Consider the following 13,746-nt stretch of genomic DNA (forward strand, 5'->3'; position numbering starts at 1 on the left):
TCAGTGGGTTAAGCCTCTGCCTTCGGCTCAGGTCATGATCCCAGGGTCCTGGGATCAAGCCCCACATCGGGCTCTCTGCTCAGAGGGGAGCCTGCTTCCTCCTCTCTCTCTGCCTGCCTCTCTGCCTACTTGTGATCTCTGTCTGTCAAATAAATAAAATCTTAAAAAAAAAAGTTGTATTTTTAAGTAATCTCTACACCCCATGTGGGGCTCAAACCTATAAGCCCGAGATCAAGAGTTGCACGCTCTACCGACTGAGCCAGTCAGGCACCCCCTTAACTTTTTCTATAAAGGGTCAGTTAGTAAATATTTTTGGCTTTGCAGGCCATGGAGTTTGTGTTGTGACTCTCCAAACCTGCCATCATAACTCAAAAGCAATCAGACATCATGTAAATTAGTGGGCATGGCCATGCTCCAATGGAACTTTATTGATGGACAATGAAAAACTTTTTTAGGGATGCCTGGGTGACTCAGTTGGTTAAACATCTGCCTTTGGCTCAGGTCATGATCCCAGAGTCCTAGGATCCCCTGCATCGGGCTCCTTGGTCAGTGGGGAGACTGCTTCTCCCTCTGCCTGCTGCTCCCCCTGCTTGAGCTCACTCTCTCTCTCTATGACAAAGAAATAAAATCTTTAAGAAAAAAAATTTTAAAGGAGGGGCTTGAACTCAAGACCCTGCGATCAAGACCTGAGTTGAGGTCAAGAGTCAGGCACTTAACAAATTGAGCCACCCAGGCACCCTGTGAAATTTTGAATTTCATATAATTTTCAGGTATTGTCAAACATTCTTCCTTTGATTTTTTAAAAAGATTTTATCAATTTATTTTATGGCTTTGTCGTTTTACTCTTAATTCTTTCGTCAATCTGAAATTTAGTTTGTTATGTGATGTGTTATAGAGTTTGAACTGATTATTTTCCCAAATGGTCAACCAGTTGTCCAAGCCATATGCAAAGAGTGTTAGAGAGAGTTATATTTTCTTTTTTTTTTAATTTTCTTTTTTTTTATTTTAATAAACATATAATGTATTTTTATCCCCAGGGGTACAGGTCTGTGAATCGCCAGGTTTACACATTTCACAGCACTCATCATAGTACATACCCTCCCCAATGTCTATTTCCCCACCACCCTCTCCCGTCCCCCCCCCCCTGCAACCCTCAGTCTGTTTTTTGAGATTGAGTCTTTTATGGTTTGTCTCCCTCCCAATCCCATCTTTTCATTTTTTCTTTTCCTACCTCCCCCCAACGAGAGTTATATTTTCTAATGTGTACTGAGAAGTGTGGTAGGTGAGCTGGGCAATCTCCAGTGAAGTCTTCACTGCCCAGGGTCCCCTCACCTGTCATGGATTCTGAGAGAGGCGCCATTTTTCTGTGACCCCAATTTGGGATTGTCTCTCAGGAGGGACTTAAACCAGCAGTTTCCGAACTGAACTCCTTGCATTCTTTCTCAGAGCCAGGCAAAAAGGGTCTGCAGACCAGAAAATTCATCAAATGATCAAAGAGTCAAATAGACTTTCCTTATTCATTCAACAAACGTTTGCACCAGCTCTGTGCGAGCACCATGTTGAAGTCTGTAGCAACAGTGATGAGAAATGGAAAAACACAGTCACTTCCCTTACATCTCTGTGGGAGAGTGAAATAGTTGTATCATATGTGATGTGTGTGTTTATTAATTTTATAAGAAGCTGCCAAACTGTTTTCCAAAGTGGCCACACCATTTCAGCAGTGGGCGAGTGTTCTAATTGCTTCACATACTCGCCAACTGTTGGTACTGTCATATCTTATCTTTTATTTTTAATTTTAATTAATTAATTTATTTTTGTTATTGTAGTGGGAGTGCCTCTCCTTGCAGTTTTAATTGGAACTTCTCTGATCACTAATGATACCGAACATACTTACTTGCTGTTTGTATAACTTCTTCGGTAAAGTGCTCGTTTAATCTTTTACCCATGGGGGGAAGAACCACGTTGTTTGTCGTATTGCATTGTGAGGGTTTTTAATATATTCTTGGATACAAGTCTCTTATCAGATATGTGCTTTGAGAATGTTTTCTCCCAGTGTGTGGCTTGTATTTTCATTTTCCTAATGGTATCATGGAAAGACTGACCAAAAGTTCCATCTTTTGGTTAAATTCAATTTATCATTTTTTGAATGATCTAGTTTTTTTGTATCCTACCAAGAAATATTGGCCTAAAATGAGGGTGCAGAGATTTTATCTTATGTTTTCATCTAGAAGTTTTATAGTTTTAATTCTAGGTTTGGGTCTGTAATCTATTCTGAGTTATTTTTATATATGATGTGAGGTAGGGATCAAGGTTTATTTATTTATTTTTGCATACAGATGCATAATTTTTCCATCCCACTTGTCAGAAAGACTCTCCTTTTCTCATCAAGTTACTTGGACAGCTTTATTAAGACAACTGATCATGTATGTGTGGGTCTGTATTTATGGGCTTTCTAGCCCACTAATATATAGGTTTATCCTTATACCAGCATAATATTGTTTAGTCTACTGTAACTTTATGTCTTGAGATCAAGTAACTTACATCCTGCAATTTCATTCTTTATTATTATTATTATTATTTTATTACTGAGGGGCCCACTCAGGCACCCCAACTTCATTCTTTTTCAAATTGCTTAAGCTCTTCCAGATCTTTCCCATTTCTGTAACTTTAGAATCCACTCGCCAACCTCTACCAAAAAAACCTACTGAAATTTACAGTGGGATTGCACTGAATCTATAGGTCATTTTAGGGAGAAATGACGAATTACCGATATTGAATCCTCTACTCCATGAACATAGTGTATTTCTGTGTTTGTTCTGGCTTTCTTTGATTTCTCTGAACAGTGCTTTTTAGCTTTCTAGTTTTCCATGCACACATCTTGTTAGATTTATCTCTAAGTATTTCATGTTTCTGATGATATTGAAAATAATATTGATTTTTCGCATTTCCATCTTCCAGTTGTCTGTTGTTAATATGTAGAGACAGAATTCGTTTTTATATATTGATCTTGTATCCTACAGCTTTGTGAAACTCACAATAGGTCTAGTAACCTTATTTCCATTCTTTTTGATTTTCTATGTAGATGATTGTATTTTACTGTTTTCTTTTCATTCACGTAGACAATCATGTTTAACTTTTCTTTCCTATTCGTGCTTTTTTATTTCTTGTCTTGCCTTATGACCCTGGCCATGACTTCAGACACAATGTTGAATAGAGGCAGTGAGAGCAGACATCTTGGCCTTGTTCCCAATCTTGGGGTAAAACACCTCAGCATTCACTATTAAGTATATTGTTTTAGCTATAAGTTTTCATATATGCTTTTTAGTACATAGAGGAAATCTTTTTTTTTTTAAGACTTTATTTATTTATTTGACAGAGAGAGACACAGCAAGAGAGGGAACACAAGTGGGGGGAGTGGGAGAGGGAGAAGCAGGCTTCCCACCAAGCAGGGAGCCTGATGTGGGGGATGTGGGGCTCCATCACAGGATGCTGGGATCATGACCTGAGCCAAAGGCAGACGCTTAACAACTGTCTCCATAGAGGAAATCTTTTATTCTTAGTTTACAGAGAGGTTTTTTCCAATATCGTGAGTCTGTGTTGATTTTTGTCAAATGAATTTTCTACATCTATTAAGATGATGATTCTCATTTGATTATTCTTTTCTAATCTCTGGGTATGGCAAATCAGGATGATTGATTTTCAAATGCTGAATCAACCTTGCATTACTCAGATAAACCACCATGTGATCATGATGTATTTCCCTTTGTATAAATTGCTGAGCTCTATTTGCTAATATTTGGTTAAGGATTGTTTTTGTCCATATTCTTTTTTCTTTTAAGATTTTCTTTTTTAATTAAAAAAATTTTTATTAACATATAATGTATTATTAGCCCCAGGGGTACAGGTCTGTGAATTGTGTCCATATTCTTGAAAGATAGTGGTCTGTAGGGTTGTTTTTTTTTTTTCTTATAATGTGCTTATCTGGTTGTGGTATCAGATTAATATAACCCTTATAGAATGAACTGGGAAGTGCGCCCTCCTATTTTCTGGAAGAATTTGTGTAGAATTAGTATTATTTCTTTCTTATATTTTGTAGAATTCACCAGTGAAGCCATCCGGGCATGGAGTTTTCTTTGTGGGAAGGGCTTAAATCACAAATTCCGTTTTTATTTTTATTTTTATTTTTTTGAAAGATTTTATTTATTTATTTGACAGATGGAGATCACGAGTAGGCAGAGAAGCAAGCAGAGAGAGAGAGGAGGAAGCAGACTTCCCACTGAGCCACCCAGGCACCCCTCAAATTCCATTTTTAAATAGAGGACTATTTAGGTTTTCCATTTTTTCTTTTTCTTTCTTTTTTTTTAAGATTTTATTTATTTATTTGACAGAGAGAGAGAGATCACAAGTAGGCAGAGAGGCAGGCAGAGAGAGGGGGGAAGCAGGCTTCCCGCTGAGCAGAGAGCCCGATGCTGATGCTGCGGGGCTCGATCCCAGGACCCTGGGATCATGACCTGACCTAGGCGTCCCTAGGTTGTCCATTTTTTTCTTAAGTAAGCTTTTGTAGTCTTGCATTTCAAGGAGTTTGTATATGCCGTGTAAGTTCTCAGATTTATAGATATCAAGTTGTTCATAAAATTCCCTAGTTATCTTTTTTTTCTTTTTTAAAGATTCTATTTATTTGTTTGACAGAGAGAGAAATCATGAGTAGGCAGAGAAGCAGGCAGATGGGGAGGGGGAAGCAGGCTTCCCCCTGAGCAGAGAGCCCAATGCGGGGCTCAGGGCTTGATCCCAGGACCCTGAGACCATGACCTGAGCCGAAGGCAGACGCTTAACTGACTGAGCCACCCAGGCTCCCTCTTCATTATCCTTTCAATGTCTGAAAGACCTATAGTGATCTCCTCTCTTTTATTCCACTGTGCAAGTGCTCTTGTACAAGCCTCTGTCTCCGTCACATTTCCCATTGTCCCATCGGCCAAAATAAGTTGCACTGACTCAGGGTGGGAGGGGATCCCCCAGGTGGGTGGAGACAGACAGATGTGAACAAATTGGGAGCCATTACTTCAATAATCTGCCATACACACTACCTCCTTGTGGGAAGTTTCTGCCCCTAAGGAACAGATTTGTTCCTATGACTTGCTTAGTGACTTTGTGTGACCAGTTTTATTTATGTAAGTATAAGAAGAATATTGCAGGGGCGCCTGGGTGGCTCAGTGGGTTAAGCCTCTGCCTTTGGCTCAGGTCATGATCTCAGGGTCCTAGGATCAAGCCCCACATGGGGGGTGGGTCTCTGCTTAGCGGGGAGCCTGCTTCCCGCCCCACCCCCCGCCTGCCTCTCTGCCTACTTGTGATCTCTCTCTGTCAAGTAAATAAATAAGATCTTAAAAAAAAAAAAAAGAGTATTGCACATTCATGAAGACCACCTTATTGCATGGTCTGCCTGTCTACCAGTCCTCCTACGTCTCTTTCTCCCAGAGCATTCACCACACCTGTAATTACATAATTGTGTCTTTAGCTGTTCACTGTCCATGTTCCTAGAATATAAGCTCCTTGAGGACAGCGACTGTGTCTGTCTATCTGGGCTGATTCCCCAACTCCTAGCACATAGGAAATGCTCTATTAATTTCTGTGTTTGAAATGAAAACCTGTAATCTACAAGCTACCCCACACCTTACAATTACCTTCATGTGTAGGATACATCATTTGCTGGGAAAATTGAGAAATGAGGTGGGGAGTCTAGGAAACAGACCCTCCAAGCATGAACTCAGTATGTACTGCGTGCATGTATGATTTGGCGAAAAGAATAGATCTGGGGCTGGCGGAGCTCCCTTCTCATGGAAAGAATCAAAGACAGGCTGTACGAGAGGAGACAGAGATGCTGCAGAGGGGGCTTGTTTTCACTTTGGGGGAGGTTTGCACCAACCAAGGTTGACGGTTCCTTTCCTCTGCAATAACCCCCCAGAGCAGGGATTGAGTTTGAGGGAAAGAGAAGATATGGAAAAGGAACACAAAGGGAAGACTCCGGGAGGTTGGGGGGAAGAACAGCTTCTTTTTTATTGTTGGGTTTTTTTTTTTCAAGATTGTCTTTATTCATTTGGGAGAGAGAGAGTGAGAGGGAGCACAGGCTGGAAGGGGAAGGGGCAGGAGAGGGAGAGGGAGGAGGAGACTCCGCGCTGAGCAGGGAGCCCGATGCGGGGCTCGATCCCAGGACCCTGGGATCATGACCTGAGCTGAAGGCAGACGCTTCACCGACTGAGCCACCCGGGCGCCGAGGGGAGCAGCAGTTTCAGAGGACAGCGGGAGAAAGTCATGGAGGGAGGCTGGAGATGCAGCGAGGTTTCAGAGGGAAGATTTCAGAGGGAAGAGAGGTCGTTTCCACTCCCTCTCATCTCACTTCTTTGACTCCCTCCCCTGTACCTCCCACAGGCACCCTTGAAACTGCTTTCCTCAAGGTCACTATTGAACACTACGTTCCTGTATCCACTGTGAGTGTTCGGTCCTTATCTCACAGACCCTCCAGGCCAGCCCCAAACCCCGGGGAGCACTCGCACCCTCTGGAAAACCTTGCCCTCTTTGGTTTTCCTCTCCAGGCTCCATTGTCAGCCTGTATCTCAGTTTCCGTGGGGCTTCAATTTCGGACTTCTCCAAGGGCACTGCAGGTTCTGGGCATGACTCCTGAGGGGCTCCTGAGCCGTGGGGTCTTGGCAGACTGCAGCATCACAGGACCCAAAGTTTGTATGAGATTAGCCTTTCCCGGCACGTCCTTTAGCTGTCCCCGCGGGGTTGGCAAGGGCCAGTGGGCACAGCAATGAGCTTAGAGGATGATATGGAACCTTCATCTGTGTTGAGCTCCTCCAGGCTTCACCAATGTCCGAGGAGCAGCCAGAGCCCCCTCTTCTCTCCACTTCTCCCTCCTCCCTCCATCCTCTACAATCCCATTGTCTTCAGGTTTTATATCTGCAAAGTCACTGCCTCACATCTGTTTGCCCAAAGACCTTGTCCTACCAGAGGGAGGAGAAAAAAAAGAGATGAAGTGGACAGAAATTTTCTTCCCATCAAGGACAGAAGGCATACTTGAGATAATCTCTGTCCCTTGACCTGTTTTTTGGTTTTTTTTTTTTTTAAGATTTTATTTATTTATTTATTTGACAGACAGAGATCACAAGTAGGCAGTGAGGCAGGCAGAGAGAGAGGAGGAAGCAGGCTCCCTGCTGAGCAGAGAGCCCAGTGCGGGACTCGATCCCGGGACCCTGGGATCATGACCTGAGCCGAAGGCAGAGGCTTTAACCCACTGAGCCACCCAGGCGCCCCTCCCTTGACCTGTTTTAGTACGGACTATGTGTGTGAATGTGTGCGTGTTTATTATAGACTACTTTATTTTTTAAAAAATTCTATTTTATTTATTTGACAGAGAGAGAGAGAGAGATCACAAGTAGGCAGAGAGGCAGGCAGACACAAGAGAGGGGGGAAGCAGGCTCCCTGCTGAGCAGAGAGCCTGATGTGGGGCTCGATCCCAGGACCCTGAGATCATGACCTGAGCTGAAGGCAGAGGCTTTAACCCACTGAGCCACCCAGGCGCCCCTATTATAAGCTATTTTAAAAATCAGTTTAAGGTTTATAGTAAAATTGAGCAGAAAATACACAATTTCCATATACCCCCTGCCATCACAAAATCACAGCCTTCCCCACTATCAGCATCGCCCCAGAGGGACATTTGTCACAATCAAACCCACATGGACACATCACCATCTCTCAGAGCCTGTAGGTTATATCAGGGTTCACTCTTGGTGTCATACTTTTTGTGGGTTTTGACAAGTGTGTAGTAACGTGTGATCATAATTATAGTCTCATACTGAGTATTTTCATTGCCCTGAAACTGCTCTGTGCTCTACCTGTTTATCCCGCCCGCCCCCATGAACCCCTGGCAATTGCTCCAGGGTTTCACCTTTTCCGAAGGTCCTAGAGCTGGGATCAGATGGTCTGTAGCCTTCTCAGATCAGCTTCCTTCTCTTAGTAATAAGTACTTAAGATTCTTCCATGTCTTTTTGTGGTTTGAAAGTTCATTCTTTTCACGAGCTTTATGATGTGCCAGTGTCCGAATCGACCACAGTTTATGTATCCATTCGCGTCCTGAAGGGAGTCTTGGAGGCTCCCAAGTCCCATTGTCCTTTCGTGTGGGAGAGGACAGGGCCAAGGAGAGAGGAGGTTCACGATCTTGTACACATCGTGATGAGCGATGCCGCACGTGCCCACTGAAAGTGCAACATTCCCAGAGGGGTAATGTCGGAAGAGCGCATGTGATTGTAGGGGATGGGGGTAGGGAGAGGTGGAGAGAGAAGGGGGCTCTGGCCATTCTGACGTGGCCCCCCTGGGGACGCTGTACATTTGAATGGACCCACGGAGCATCCCTCCTCCACGATGTGTACGAGATCGCGAACTTCTGCTCTCCTTCGTGGCCCTACCGGACCTGAAACACAACCTGTCCAAGACGAAACTCATCACCCTCCCCTCCCTCGCCCAGCCTGGCCCCTCATCTCACGTTCCCATCTCAGCACATGACACCACCATCTACCCAGTTGCGAAAGGTATCAGCAACCTGCGCGTCTTCCAGAACTCCTCCCTTCCTCTCTCTGCCTCCTGCCTCCGTGATCAGCAAGTCCGGTCAATTCTCTCCCAAACACATTCGGAATCTTTCCGTTCTCTGCAGCCCCAAAGCCACACCCTGGGATTGGCCTTCTGAGTGAAGCCTCCACGAATCCCTTTACGCTGGTAGAGTTGTTTTGGAAATACCAGGCTCCTCCACGTGGCCCTGAGACCCACAAATACGCACGGAGCTCTCTGGCCCGCACTTCCAGACCTGACTTTGCTACCTGCTTCTGCGCATGGTTTCCGATGGGAAGGCGATTTGGCCGGCTGGGGACCATTGCACAATGTCCGGAGATGTTGTTGGTTGTCACGAGCAGAGGGGCCCGTTACAAGCCGTCTAGTGTGTAGAGGTCAGGGATGCTGCTAAACACCCAATGATGCACGGGATGGCCCCTCCCCCAAGAATGATCTGTCCCCAAATGTCAACAGAGCTGAGGGGGAAGAACCCTTACCTGGAACGGCTTAAAGCCCTCCACAGACCTCCGCTGTCCGGACCCGCTGATCACCTGTCCGGATGAGAGAGTATAGAAAACAGGAAGTGTAGAGACACTTTATAGTAACTTGGCATAGTAATTTTACGACTTTGGGGCTCATGTTTTACATGTCTTTTATTTTTTAATTTTTTAAAAAAGATTTTATTTATTTATTTGACAGAGAGAGAGAGATCACTAGTAGACAGAGAGGCAGGCAGAGAGAGAGGGAGGAGGAGGCTCCCCACTGAGCAGAGAGCCCGATGTAGGGCTCCATCCCAGGACCCTGAGACCATGACCAGAATCGAAGGCAGAATCTTAACCCACTGAGCCACCCAGGTGCCCCTACGTGTCTTTTAAATTCTTTTTTAAATCCTTTTTCAGAACAATGTTGAATTTACAGAAAAATGGAGCAACTAGTGTAGTTTCTGTATACCCCCTCCCCCAACACACACACACACACACACACGAGTTTCCCCGTTAGTAACATCTTACACTAGTGTGGGACATCTGTTACAGTTAATGGGACAGTTTTGACACACTAGTGTTAACTAAAGCACGTGTTTTATTCGGATGTATTTAGCTTTAACCTAATGTCCTTTTGTGGCCCAGGATCCCACATGACTTTAAGCCGTCACGTCGCCTTAGGCACTTCTTGGCTGGGGTGGTTCCTTGAGCTCTCCTTGTCTTTGATGACCTTGACAGTTCAGAGGAGAACTGGTCAGGGATCCCAGAGGGTGCCTCTCTGTTGGAATTTTCCCGATCTTTCCCTCACAGTTAGGGTAGGGTTTCGGGTTTGGGGAAGGAAGATCACAGAGTGCCAGTCTTCTCCCGATATAGCGTGAGAGTACATACTACCCACCCAGTCATGACTGCAGACGGTGGCCTTGACCCCCCCAGCCTGGTGACCTTATGTGTTTGTCAGGGTTCTGCCCTGGGAAGCTCCTCTTTGTCCCCCTCTTTCCACACTGTGCTTCTTGGAAGGAAGCCACCCTGTGCCGCTTCACCTTTTTTGGAAGATGCAGTATCTTCCGTAAATGATTTGGAATTCTTCTGCATGTCAAGTTCATTTCTTGCCCTTCAACTGTGAATGCATTTGATCACTTGTTTGTATCAGGACGAACTCACGGGTATTGACTTTATTCTTGGGGTTATAATACAACACGACATCAGTTTTGTTCCTTAACTCGCTCCAGCTGTGGCCCCTGGGGGCTCTTTCGGTGGGCTCCCGTGGCCTTGGACACCTACCCCCTCATTGCCTGCCATTCCTTGCTTTCTGGCAACATGCATGTCTTTTTCAACTGTACTTTCCTGGAAATTTTTTTTAAAAGATTTTATTTATGTATTTGACAGACAACGATCACAAGTAGGCAGAGAGGCAGACAGAGAGATGGGGGGGAAGCAGACTCCCTGCTGAGCAGAGAGCCCAATGTGGGGCTCGATCCCAGGACCCCGAGATCATGACCTGAGCCGAAATCAGAGGCTTAACCCACTGAGCCACCCAGGTGCCCCTTTCCTAGAAATTTTTATTGCATTTTATGGATGGGGGGGGGTAGTTCTTCACAGGAGAGAATTGGAGAAGCACTTCCAGCAGCTTCTTCTGCCCTATCAACGACCTTCTGCTGAGCACACCAGGCTTGCCCCTGCCCCAGGGCCCTTGCAGTGCGCTCTGCTTGGAATGCTTTTCCTTCAGCTCGTCCTTTTCATCCTTTCTGTCTCTGCCTATCTCCCCTCCTCAGAGAAGCCGCCTCCTCCCCGGCTGACGCAGCAACCCCCCCAAGCTTTCTCTAGCACTCTTGCTTTGTTTTCTTACCCCCCCCCCAATAGTTTGCCCCCTGCTGAAATAATCTGACGTATTATCAATTACTTCTGAACCTAAGCCTCATGGCACCCGGCTGGCTCCGATGATGGCACGTGGGAGTCTTAATCTCAAGCTTCTGAGTTCGAGCCCCATGTTAGGTGGAGGGATTACTTAAAAACAAAATCTTGGGATTTTATGTGTATGAGCCACTGGGTGGCTCAGTGGGTTAAGCCTCTGCCTTTGGCTCAGGTCATGCTCCCAGGGTCCTGGGATCGAGTCCCGCATCGGGCTCTCTGCTCAGTGGGGAGCCTGCTTCCCCCTCTCTCTCTGCCTGCCTCTCTGCCTACTTGTGATCTCTGTCTCTGTCAAATACATAAATAAAATCTTTAAAATAAAATAAAATCTTTTAAAAAAGAAAAAGAAATGCAAGCATCACGAGGACAGGGATAGACTTTGGCATGCACAATATTGTGGCTTTTGGGGTGGTTTTTTTTTTTTTTTTTTTAGATATTTCAGAACCGTCTCCGGAGATCCCTGGATGTGGTGATGGTGTGTGGGGGGGTGCGGTCTGATAATAATCTCCTTCCACGGAGGCCAAACTTCAGAGGGGCCACCGTAGGACACTGGGAGTGGGGAGAACAAAAACAGTGACCATTCTTGAATCCCTACCGCTATAGTTAAGTGTAGGTGAGAGGTGCAGAGAGGGAGTCCCAACCATCCTCTCTTCTGAGTCCCCACAACTGCTGGCCTCATCCAGCGCCATCTGAGGGCAGAAGGTGGGCTAGCCTCGGAGTGGGAGGGCAGCGTAGCGGATCAGCGGGTAGATCCAGGTGCCTTGGGCTCAAAGCCCCCTTCCATTCTCCTTGCCGTGTCACTTCGGGGCTCTCAGCCTCAGTGTTTCTGTCTGTAAAGTGGGTATGCGACTCCTCAGGCTCCGGGTAGTGTGAGGATTAAATGAGACTGTGCTAGGGATAAAAGAGTCTCTGAAGTTGTTACCCATTGGTATGATCCCCAAAGGGCACACACACGCAGAATTTTGCAGATGATTTTTGGGGGCTTCATACGCTTCCCCAAAACCTAGTCCTGAATTCTCACCTATGAACCCTCTAAGTCATCCCCACCCCCGGCTTCATAACCCGAGCCTGTCTGATGAGTTAGGAGGTGTGAGAACCCAAGGCAGCCCCAGGTGAGGGAGGAGGCGGCAGGCAAGGACTTGGGGAGGGCGGGAGGGGGGCCGCAGGGAGGGGGCCCCCTCCTGCACACAGGGGAGCCAGTGTGTCTGGAGCCGCCTGGGCCCCAGGAACAGGCCCTCAGGGGCAGGTGGGACCTCGGTTCCAGCCGGCTGTGTGGGTGGGGCGGTCTGGCCCAGCCAGGAGTTCCAGTTGGCCCAGTGTGGGGGCTGGGCCTGAGGCAAGGGCATCTGTGCCCAACTCCGGCACAGACACCAGCGGAAGGCCCCAGGCCCTCCAGCCCAGGACAGGTGAAGGCCTGCGGGTCTGCTTCTGGGGCCAAAAGCCTCTCTTGTGTATTTACAGCATCCCCCAGGGGTGTGGGCCAGCTGGTTGTTCGTCCTTGGGGTCCACAGAGGTCACGAGAACCTTCCCAGAAAAGCAAACACGAGCGTGAGCCAGCAGGACACGCCACACTCGCAGGAGTGGCAGCCCATGATAGCATGCCCTTCCCGGCCAGGGCACCTCCCCATGCTGTGCTGGGAGCCCCAAAAGTGCCACAGAGGGGGAAACCAAGGCCCAGTGGGGAAAGGACAATTCAGGTCTTTCACGGGGTTTGGGACAGGAGCCGAGGCACATGCATCACACACGTCAACATGTGTGTTCGAACGCATACACACTGGCCCCTTTGTGCACCCACACCCACCTCGTGCGCGGGCACATCCCGACAGGAGGGCCGACGCCCCAGTGCCTCTCCCTCGGGCACACCCACCCCCTCTCCAGTCACACGCTCTGGACCATGAGACCCACCCCTCAAACACATCTGTGCAATGTATGTTAGGGGACCCAGGAATTTCAACAAAGTGTGGGCTCAGGGACCACCCCCTGGGAGGCGGGCTGTCTCAGGAAACTGACTTGCTGTAGTGCTTTCTCATCTCATAGAATTTTATATAGTTGAGAAAATACCGATTGTTCTATGTGTGCATGTGCATGCACGTGTTTTGAATGAGACTCCTTCTGTAGTTGTAAAGGCAGAAACTCACACTCACATCGCCTTCCATGGAATTCAACCACCTAGTCTCACTTAGATACGATGCACAAATGCATCTGGTTGCACACAAAAAACCGAGCCATTCGAAACACAACCACTTACACATGCATGCCCTCCCCCCCCCCAATACACTACAGCCACAGATTCATAATCAGGCACGCCCACAAATGCACTCACACATAAAGAGGTAAGTTCCAACACTCAGTCTACATTCAGGAAACAGACCCACGTGTGCACCTTGTCACACTCATGCTCACACACAGATCCATGCAAATTATCCCCAAATTCACACTGATGTGAAGAGCTTCACACACATACACTCAAGCAGTCATACATGTCAAGAAGAGATAACATACAAACCCAAACACATACATACACATACTACACACACACAATCACACTGGACTACACACACTTAGACATACAGGCCTGCAAAGACTTAACACAAACACTTGGGCATTCACAGTTCCAAACTGCTAAGAGGCACAGGGTAGATGTTCTGACACAAAACCACAGTGGTATACAAAAGCAATTATTAAACAAAGATCCACAAAGGGGCTCAGACATTTGCAAGTGTATCCATTCAGACCCATTCAACCACATTCATAGATA

The sequence above is a fragment of the Martes martes genome (genome assembly GCF_963455335.1).
Source record: "Martes martes genome assembly, chromosome: 1".
Classification (NCBI taxonomy): Eukaryota; Metazoa; Chordata; class Mammalia; order Carnivora; family Mustelidae; genus Martes; species Martes martes.